This window comes from Salvia hispanica, chromosome 3, assembly GCF_029641045.1.
Source record: "Salvia hispanica isolate PSC_SH4W2 chromosome 3, Shi_PSC_v1, whole genome shotgun sequence".
Classification (NCBI taxonomy): domain Eukaryota; kingdom Viridiplantae; phylum Streptophyta; class Magnoliopsida; order Lamiales; family Lamiaceae; genus Salvia; species Salvia hispanica.
Genome location: NC_142694.1, coordinates 17,373,671 through 17,384,144, shown reverse-complemented (window position 1 = coordinate 17,384,144; position 10,474 = coordinate 17,373,671).

The following is a 10,474-nucleotide window of genomic DNA, read 5'->3' as shown; positions in this document are numbered from 1 at the left end:
TGGCATTTAATTGACTGGATAATTAAATCTTTCATTATCTTTAGTATCTTAGTTTAGGAATTATTATTCTAGAATTTAATTCTTATTCATGTCATACTATAAGATATATCTAAAATAAAGTACATTATTTATAATCTTAATTAGACATGAAAAATTAAATTCATATAATTTCCAAGTTCAAGATTAGGAAGATGATTAATTATATTATTTAATGTAATCTTACATATATCTTATCTTATTATAGATTCAAGATATATTATATATTTAGGAAACTATTAAATTATTCTTATCTATATCATCTAGGATATAAAATATTCATAGATATAGAAAATAATCCAAATATTCCTAAAATCTAGGGAAATCTTCCCAAAATATTTTATTTCATTAAATAATATTATTTTTAATGATATCTATTAATTAATAAATTAAATAATCATTAAAATAATCTTTCGTCGATATCTAGTGATTCGAGGTTCGCACGAATCAACACGACGAAGATTTGAAGACTCCCACCGGAGACGCTCGCCGGAGCGGCAAGTTCGCCGCCCGACCGCCGCCGGCAGGCCGCGCCCGAAGGCGCGCGCTTCCTCCTTCCCTCGCGGCGAGCGTATGCCGCGACTCCCTCCGTCTTGCCGAGCATCCCGCGGCCACTGACCGCCATGCTCCGGCGAGCTCCCACTCAACCGACGGCCTCGCGCGAACCAGCAGCTGCGGCGCTAGGCGCAGCTGCTCTCGGTCGTGCATCGCCGGTGACGGGCGACTAGGGTTAGGGATTCTAGGGTTAGGGTTTATCCGGTAGAGCTTCGGCACCTCGGTGGTTCTCGGACGAGCCACCGTGCCTCATCTCCTCTCCAGCGACGAAGTCGATTCCGGCCTGGGCATGCGGTCGAGACCGGCGGCGCGCACGAGCCCTTGCTCGTCAGCGCGTCGCCGCTTGATCGTATCCCTTCGGCTCCTTTTTCTGTCGCGTCGAGTTCAATCGGGGCCGGCTAGGGTTTGCACGGGTTTCGCCGGCGGCGCGCGCGAGCCCTTGCTCGCCGGCGCGTCGCCCGATGCCCGACTCCCTCGGCTCCCACTCAATTCGACAACCCTACTTCGATTGCACGTAGTGCGATTCGTCCCGGCGCAAGCGCCGACGAATCGCACATCTCGTACGTTCGAATAATTCAAGTTCTATGATTCGAATGTTCTTGAGTTCAACATGCATAAACATAAATAATAAAACAAGAACACGCTTCGTAATCAAATAAGACATGCATACATGAATTTCGCGAAATTTAAATCCAAATAATCAGAGCCAAAGACTGGCTCTGATACCAATTGTTGGATCTGGCAGCGGAAGCGGGTGCATAAAACAAATCACATAATTATCAGATCTATTTAGCAGATTATTTAGACAAAAGCTATTCGCGCAAATTTCACATGTATCATGCTCATAACTTGAATCAATCATGTTTTAGAATATAGAAACCTAAAACATGCTTTTCTACGGAGCAGGAAAAATACCTTGTTTAATTCTCCAAAGAATTGAAGATGGCTAGCGACTTCTCCACGTGATGCTTTGAGTACTAGACCACAAATCTTCTCTCTGGTTCCCGAACTGTACTCTAATATCAGTGTGGGCTGATCTTACTAGAATACTAGGACTTAAATAAAGAAGACAGAAGAAATCCTTTTTGAAACAGGAGAGGAATTCGAAAATCTCTACAGCTTGGAGCTATAATTTTCGAAAATTACACTAATCTGAATTGTGTCATTTCTGTCTCCTTTATTCTCCTATTTATATTAAGTTCCTTTTGGGCCCAGACAGGGATCTATGGAAGGCTTTGGATATGGGCTCATCCAATTTACTTTTTACTAATTAAATTGAACCCACAATTTAATATAAGTTATAATTGGAATATTACGAGCAGCCACTACAGAAGTAATATTGAACTCTCCCCATCCAAATCCGAAATTACAAGTAATCCGGGTTTCCGTTTATCTTTCATTTCCCGCGCTTAAGATTAAAATGTCCATTAATTAATTAATGTCTGCTATTGACTTAATTAATTAACTTCTTATTAATTCCAAGAGTGGACTCAGCATGAAACACTTATTTATTATTCATAGAGTAATCAAACTCCAACTAGCTAGGTTCCGAATAATAAAACCTTGTTTCGCGCTCCTCTTGAGGACATTATCAAACGAGACTCAGCTCGTGCACGATTCAATATAATAGCAATCCTAGCACCGCTAGATATCGATCACCACTGCCCAATATATCAGGATAATTGGGCTATGAAAAACCCGCACCATTTGATAAGTCAAAGCAATGCATAATCAATACCGTATGCTCAATGCTAACCTACATTGATTAAGAAATAAATATTTATCAAGACCTCGCCTTTCAGTAGATAGCCCAAGGCAAGTCTTGCTGTTAGATCCGTTCAGTGCTATACCACACCAATGTCATCTTATTTCAGTAAGGCTTAGAAATATACGGACTGACATTGCAACCTTTCTCGATGGGTAGTCTAATTCCATCTAGGTTGTGAAATTCATATTTTTCTTTGTTTAGAACTGACCGTATTACCTTAAAGTGGACGACGCCCACAACCGGTCTACTAAAACAAAGACTTAGACTTTGTTAAGTTAACTTATACATTTAAACATGCATTAACATCCATTAAATGTAAAACATAACAACATTATGACAAAAATAATCTGTTTTATTCATTGGAAAATAAAATAAGAGTTTTACAGTATTCAATCACTCGAAACGTGATTTCTAGTATACAAACTCTAACACAGTCATCATACTTAGAGCTTACAAAATCAATTTTCTTCATATGCTCATCAAATTGCAGATTCCATTGCCTACTTGACTGTTCAGGCCATAAATGCTTCTTTTCAACAAACATACCTTGTTTTCATCCCCAGGCTAGAGAAACCCTCTAGTTGTTCCATGAAAATCCTTTCTTTAAGCTCTCCGTGGAGAAAAGCTGTCTTCACGTCCATCTAGTGAAGCTCCCAGTCATTTTGTGCAACAAGTGCCATGAGCATCCTTATTGAACTATGCTTGACTATAGGAGAGAATATTTCATTATAATCAATGCCCTCTCTCTGATTGTACCCCTTTGCTACCAAATCGAGCCTTGTATCTGATCCTATCCAAAGCCCCCATCTTTCTTTTGTAAATCCACTTACATCCAATTAGCTTTTGCATTACTGATCTTGTTACTAGGATCCATGTTTTGTTCTTTAGCAAAAAGTCTATTTCATCTTGCATCGCCTTGATCCATCTTTGCTTTTCCCTGCTTTTCACAGCCTCACTGTAAGTGCCTAGTTCCGAGGAATCCATCTCTTCTGCTGCACAGAGTGCATAGTAAACCAGTCCAGAATTACTATATCTTGTTGGCCTCTTAATCTCTGTTCTTATTTGCCTATCTCTGGCCAACTGATAATCAATAAGATCATCAACATTCTGTTTATCAGCATCATTCATCTCCAGATCAGGCTCTTCTTCATCTGAAATATAAACGGGGTCAGAAAATTGTTGCTCCTCTGATCTATCCAGAGACTCCACCTGAACTAATGGCACTAGTTCAGCTTGCTTACTTGCTCTATCCTTATCGATAAAAGGCATTTCAAGCTCTCTAAAAGTGACATCTCGACTTATTACAACCTTCTGATTCCCCAGGTTCCATGGACCACAACCTGTATCCTTTAACCCCTTTCTGATAACCAAGTAAACACACTTCAAAGCTCTTGCTTCTAGCTTCCCTTGCCTTATGTGTGAGTAAGCCCGACAGCCAAAAGGTCTCAACATTGAATAGCTCCCATGATGCCCATACCATTTGTAATCTGGAGTTTCATTGCCTATTGCTGATGAAGGGCATTTATTCATCAGAATCACAGCAGTAGCTGCTGCTTCTCCCCAAAACTTGGCTGGCATTCCAGATGAGATTAACATGCATCTTATTCTTTCAAGAACGGTTCTATTAGCTCTCTCAGCCACCCCGTTTTGTTGAGGGTGATTAGGGACAGTTCTATGTCGCTTAATATCCTTCAATTTACAGCAATCATCAAATTGGTGGGAAAGAAATTCAAGCCCATTATCTGTTCTTAAGCATTTTAAGCTCAGATTCTTTTCAACTTCCACCTCGGAGCACCATTCTCTAAATTTTCCAAAGGCATCTGACTTTTCCTTCATCACATAAATCCATATTCTTCTAGAATAATCATCAATAATGGAGAGAAAATACCTTACTCCCCCAAGTGTAGTGGTTTGTGCTGGCCCCCAGATATCACTAAGTGTATAATCTAGCACATTTGATGAAGTATGCTTTCCTGTCAGATAGCCAAGCTTCTTGCTTTTGCCTAACACACACACACCTCACAGTCCCTAGACTTCAGCTTGCTGTAAGCTTCAATCAAGCCTTTCTTTATCAGCTGATTTACACCATCAAATGATACATGCCCCAGTCTGAGGTGCCAGATTTCAGCATCTGCTTTCTTGACTAGATGAAGGTCATTAGAGATGGCTTCAGCTGCCAAATAGTATAAACTATGCTTTCTTCTAGCTTCCATCACAACCTCAGATCCGCTCATGATCTTCATTACTCCACCTGAAGATAAGAATGAGCAACCTTTCTGTTCAAGAACTCCCAAAGAAATCAGATTTCTTTTGATATCAAGGATATATCTCACTTTTGTGAGCAATTTTTTCGAGCCATTCTGCATCTTGAGCCTGATACTGCCTATCCCCTTGACTAAACATATATGATTATTGCCAAGAAGAACAGTACCTGACGACTTCTCAACACTCTGAAACCACTCCAGCTTCGGGCACATGTGAAAGCTACAACCACTATCCATTATCCAAGAATTACTTATGTCATTTTCTACAACATTCAGGACCTCGTCTGATTGAATTTCTTGAGCAATATCTGCATTATTCTGTGTTGCAGCCTCCTCTTCTTTCTTTCTCTTCCATGAGTAGCAGTTCTTGTTCAAATGCCCCGCCTTCTTGCAATAGTGACATGATCTTGTTTCCTTGGCTGGCTCATCCTTTTCCTTTCCTGATTTGAACTTTCCCTTTCCTTTCTTCTTGGAGAACTTTCAGAGACAGGATCAAGGGGTTTGACAGATACTTGGTTGATCTCCTTAGTTTTGAGAGCAACCTGCACTTGCTCATATGTGATAGTATTCTCCATCCAATATAGCATGGCATCTTTCAGCTGCTCAAAACTCTTTGGAAGAGCATTCAATAGGATAATTGCTTTATCTTCATCCTTGATCTCAATATCTATATTTTCCAGATCATCTAAAGCTTTAGCAAAATCCTCCAATTGTTCAGAAATTCCCTTTCCTTCAACAATCTTGAAAGAATATAATTTCTGCTTCATATACAGCTTGTTGGCTAGAGATTTTGTCATGTAGATGGAATCAAGCTTGGCCCATAGATCTGCAGCAGATTTCTCTTTACAGACTTCCCTCAAGACTCTATCCCCCAAGCTCAAGATTATAGCACTATGTGCTCTTTCCCTCTATTCCTGCTTCTTGAGAACTTCTTTCTCATCTTTCTGATTTCCTTCCTCTCCTTTCTAATCCTCTTCTGAACTGAGTGCCTCCCACAGCCCTTGCTGGATCAAAACTGCCTTCATCTTTACCTTCCATAGCCCAAAATCGTTTTTACCCGTGAACTTCTCCATATCAAATTTTGCGTTCGACATCATTCACAAAACAATGCTCAATACGTTACCCGCATACGGCGCCAATTTGATATCAATCTCAAGAACCAAAATCAAAATAGGCAAAGTAATGTAAATCAACACAAGCACAAAGACACCGAATATACGTGGTTCGGTATAGATACCTACGTCCACGGGAAGACTCGAGCGATATTATTGATTTCAGATTCAAGGCATACAAAGAGGAATGCAAAAAACAACAGTTACACAATTCCCTCAACTTCACTAGAATTTGCAGATTCTAAAACGCAATAGAACAGCAACTAACCAATGCGAAGATGAACTGTTAAAATTCAAATATTTGTCCCACATCGGCTTGGTGATGATCCTATCTCTTCTATATAAAGATGGATAACCCTCCCCCTTATGAGGCCTTTGAAGGGGTGAGTGGCCCATTTCTAATATGGTTTCAGAGCGAGCCCAAGCCGATGATGGATTTATCTCTTTATCCCACGTTGGAAGTCTGATGTGTCATTCCGGCCCACACGTGAGGGGGCGTGTTAAAATTCTAATATCTTGTCCCACATCGACTTGGTGATGATCCTATCTCTTCTATATAAGGATGGATAACCCTCTCCCTTATGAGGCCTTTTAAGGGGTGAGTGACTCATTTCTAATATGAACCACAATCTCATTTCTTGAGCCGATCACAGAGATCCCCCAATCGAACTATCTTCTGGATGAAAGAGCAGCTCAATTTTATTGTGTGTGATGTGCGTGTAATTTTTGTTATTTTCTTCAAAAATGAGAGAATATGATTTATTATTCCCAATTCGTTACCTGCAACAGAGATATAATCCCCTGTACCTTGGCTCATGTGCACCCCCTTTCAACTAACTTAATTGCCCAATAAGAAAGTGACAAATGTTGAGAGCCAAAAACATAACATTTGCAATAGAAAATTTTAAAAAATAACAATAATTTAGGACGCAAAAAAAAAACATTATGAAACTAAAGACAAAATAACTTAATCTTTTACTTTTTTAGGAAGCTTTTACTTGCGTTCTTTACTTTCAGTTGAGACGCCAACAATAAGGACAGCTTTTGAAGCATTAGTGGCATACTATTTAGAAATACAAATTACTTAGTATTTTTAATTGCATTCAAAATATCCTTACCATTTTTTTGTTGCAGTGTGCGTTCTTTATTTATTGAGCAACTCACCATATATCTTTTAGCTTTTTCTATATTCACCTTTTAAGGATTATACTAACAGATCTTTAGCTTTGTGGTTAGAACTTTTGAGTTTTGTGTTATGCATATCAAAGTTTTTAAATATAAATAATGATTATTAGTCGATTTAAATTTTAATTAAGATTTATTAACTTAAAGTTACGGTGTAAATAATCGAAACATTTATAATAAGTACGTCCCAATTAAACCTAAATTAATAGTACGAAGTTGATATATGTAATATACTACTCCCTCCGGCCCGACTAAGATGACGCATTGCTTAGCCGGCACGGGATTTTAGGAATTATTGGTTAAAGTGTTTAATTGGAGAGAGAGAAGTGAGTGTAGGTATTAAAGTAGAGCGATAAAGAAAGATGGATATTTTAATAGGAGTGAGAAAAGTTACCAAAAAATGAAATGTGTCATCTTAGAGCATCCACAATGGATGCCCGATCGCGCGCCCGATCGGGCTCGGGCGTGGTCGGGCATCCATTGCAGGCCTCGGTCACGCCCGAGCGCGACCGAGAGTTCGGTCGAGACCGATCGCCCGCCCGATCGATCGGGCGTGAGATCGGGCGCCCATTGCAGAGGTGCGCCCGAGCCCGAGCCCAAATTTTCCGGTTTTTTTTTTTTTTAATTACTTAACCCTAATTTAAACCACTATAAATACTCCATTTTCTTCACTTTTGACCAAACCTTTCACTTTGTCTTCTATATTCTCTCAATATCCACACTTTCAACAATGGATCTGAGTCAATACCCAAGCCCGAATAATGTCGACGACGATATGCCGATGATTGGTGGAGGAGGCGGCGGCGGCGGCGCCCGGTGGCCCGGCCACGAAGACTACCGGGTTGAGACGCCCGGATCTGTAGGATCCACTATCGTCTCCGACTCTGAGTTCGATCCGTTCTTCGGCACCGAGGAGTATCGGGTTGAGGATATGGAGCCTAGTTGTGGGCAACCTCCTGCCCCTGTGCGGCCGCCGCCGAAGAAAGGGAGGAAGAAGATGGCGCGGAAAGAAAAGGCGCCATCGGTCCTAGTCCCACTCCCACACGACGAGCCGAACGAGGAGTATGCAACAGGGCGTACTGACTACGAGTTGGATGAGTACCTGAAGGTGGCTCAGTGTTGGGTCGATGTATCGGAGGATTCGATAGCCTCCAACAACCAGACTTCGGCCAGGATGTGGGATCGCATTGAGGAACGCTACAACGAGGTAAAACCGAAGTGGGCGTTCAAGCGGACCAAGGTTCAGCTGCGCAAGTGTTGGGATCGGATCAAGATCCACATCAACAACTTCTGTTATATCTACAACAGGAACAGGGACGGAAGGGCTAGCGGTGAGAGAATGGAGGATGTCCTCAAAAAGTCGTTGTCCGAGTACCAACGGCAGTTCGGGCAGTTCAAGCTGTACAATGTTTGGCTGATCTTGAAGGACAAGGGGAAGTTCAACGGAGGGATATCGATTGGATCCTCGGCTCTGAAGCGCACGAAGAACACCGCCGCTGGCGATTACACGAGCAGCGGCCCATCTCCTGTGGATCTGAAAGCTGAGCCGGAAGGGAGTTCCGGCACGCCTACGTCTACTTTTAGACGTCCCATTGGTACCAAGGCTGCCAAAGCCCAGGCCAAAGGGAAGGCGAAGGCGGGCGCGTCTGGATCAGCGCCCCCCCCCCCCCCCCCCCCCCCCCGCAGGCTGCGCCTCCTCCATCTGTTCAGCTCATGGACAGGGCGATCGAGGAGTTCGGAGGTTACCACGAGGTGGTTGAGTATAGGTTTATACTTGACGCCCAAAACAACCTTCGTCAAGAAACCGATCCGGAAGCCCGACAGATGACTAAGAATATGATCAAGAATTTGGCGCAGAGGTTGAATTTAGATGACTAGTTTGGTTTTTTCTTTTTTTTAGTATTTTAGTTTTGATGCAGTTTTAATGTGGTGTTTAAAATGATATATTTTAGTATTTTATAGTAAATAAAAACAAAATTAAAAAACAATGATTTAAAATTGAATTGAAAAGTGGATAAGAGATAGAGCATGCACTAGGGCTCCACCATTGCAGAAAGATAGGGCATGCTGACGTGGCAACCCCTAGGGTTCTCACTAGGTCTTCCACTAGGGCATCCATTGTGGATGCTCTTAGTTGGGACAAACTAAAAAGGAAAACGTGTCATCTTAAGCGGGACGGGGAGAGTAGTACTTCCTCCATATAAAAATAGCATATTATGGGCTGACACGTTTTTTTAATGCATAATTTATAAAATATGAAAGATATAGAAAAAAATTAGTATAACTGTATTTGACATATTATACTAATTTTTTCTAAAAACATATAATGAGGAATGAGCTGCAGTCCTTTATAGTCCTTTATATGAGCGCCACTTAGGCGACTGCTGACGTGGCAGTGACATAATCATTTTTTGTTTCTCTTAGTATTAATTTCTTGCAATATTCTCCTCCTCTTTGTATTAATTTCTCTCTCTCGCAAACAGCAATTATGTTCTTCTGCCATGGATTGCATATCTGAAAATTTTATTCTTATTGAGATGTTCATTCTTCCGTGCAAAACAATTAAATTCAGTAGTCAATTCGTTCCGAATGAGTTTTATCTATTGGAAAATCTGGCCAAAACAATATCTGCAAATTTCGACATCCTAGTACATAGTAGTACTCTTCTTCTTCTCTCTGCAAATTCTCCATTTTTTTTGCAATAAAAAAGCAATATCTCTTTCATTTTTGTTTAGAGAGAATGAGAAACCAATTATTGTGATAAAGGGGTATGATTGAAAATTTTCATTTTGGTAGTGAAAACTAATTGCAGAAATTTTAGGAATGATTCAATATCACGGCACTCATTCCTTTTATTTTTGTTCAATGAATTTCTCTCCTCAGTATTGTCTGCGCAATTCTCTTTCTCTTCTTTAATTTTCTTCTCAATTCTTTCTTTATCACGATAAAGAATACGCCAAAAATGATGAAGTACTCTGCAATTTTCAATTTCAGACCACAATTCACTCTTGATTGTTCTGACCCTTTCTCTTTCTAGGTGATAATTATCGTCAACATCCCTCAACCACTTTCAAATAGAAGAATTATTTCCAGAATGAGCAGTGAAACACAAATAGAAGAAAACGCAAATACCGCGTCGTTGATAGCAAAAACCATTTGATGAAATAACTGAAAATAAATATTGTAGGCATATAAATAAACGACGAGGAGAGAATTGAGAAAATGAATTGCTCGGATGGATTTTGATTCTCACACAATATATGCAGAGAATTGACGAGATTAGAATCGAGCAAGAAAGAATAAAATAGTCAATCTTCTTCTTCTTCTTTATCATCATCCTTCGACAGATATCAGAAAGTTGCTAAATGTAACCATGGCTTCTGATTGTGATTTAAAAAATACTAAGAAATTAAACGAAGAAAATTGTGGAAAATAGGTAGAGATCGGACTTTTTAAATTTTGCAGAGGGGGAGTAGGTATTCGAAGCAGAGAGGAGAGAGAAATTCAGAAGAAAACGGAAGGAGTGCGTGAGTGGTGGGTGATCTGGAATTGTC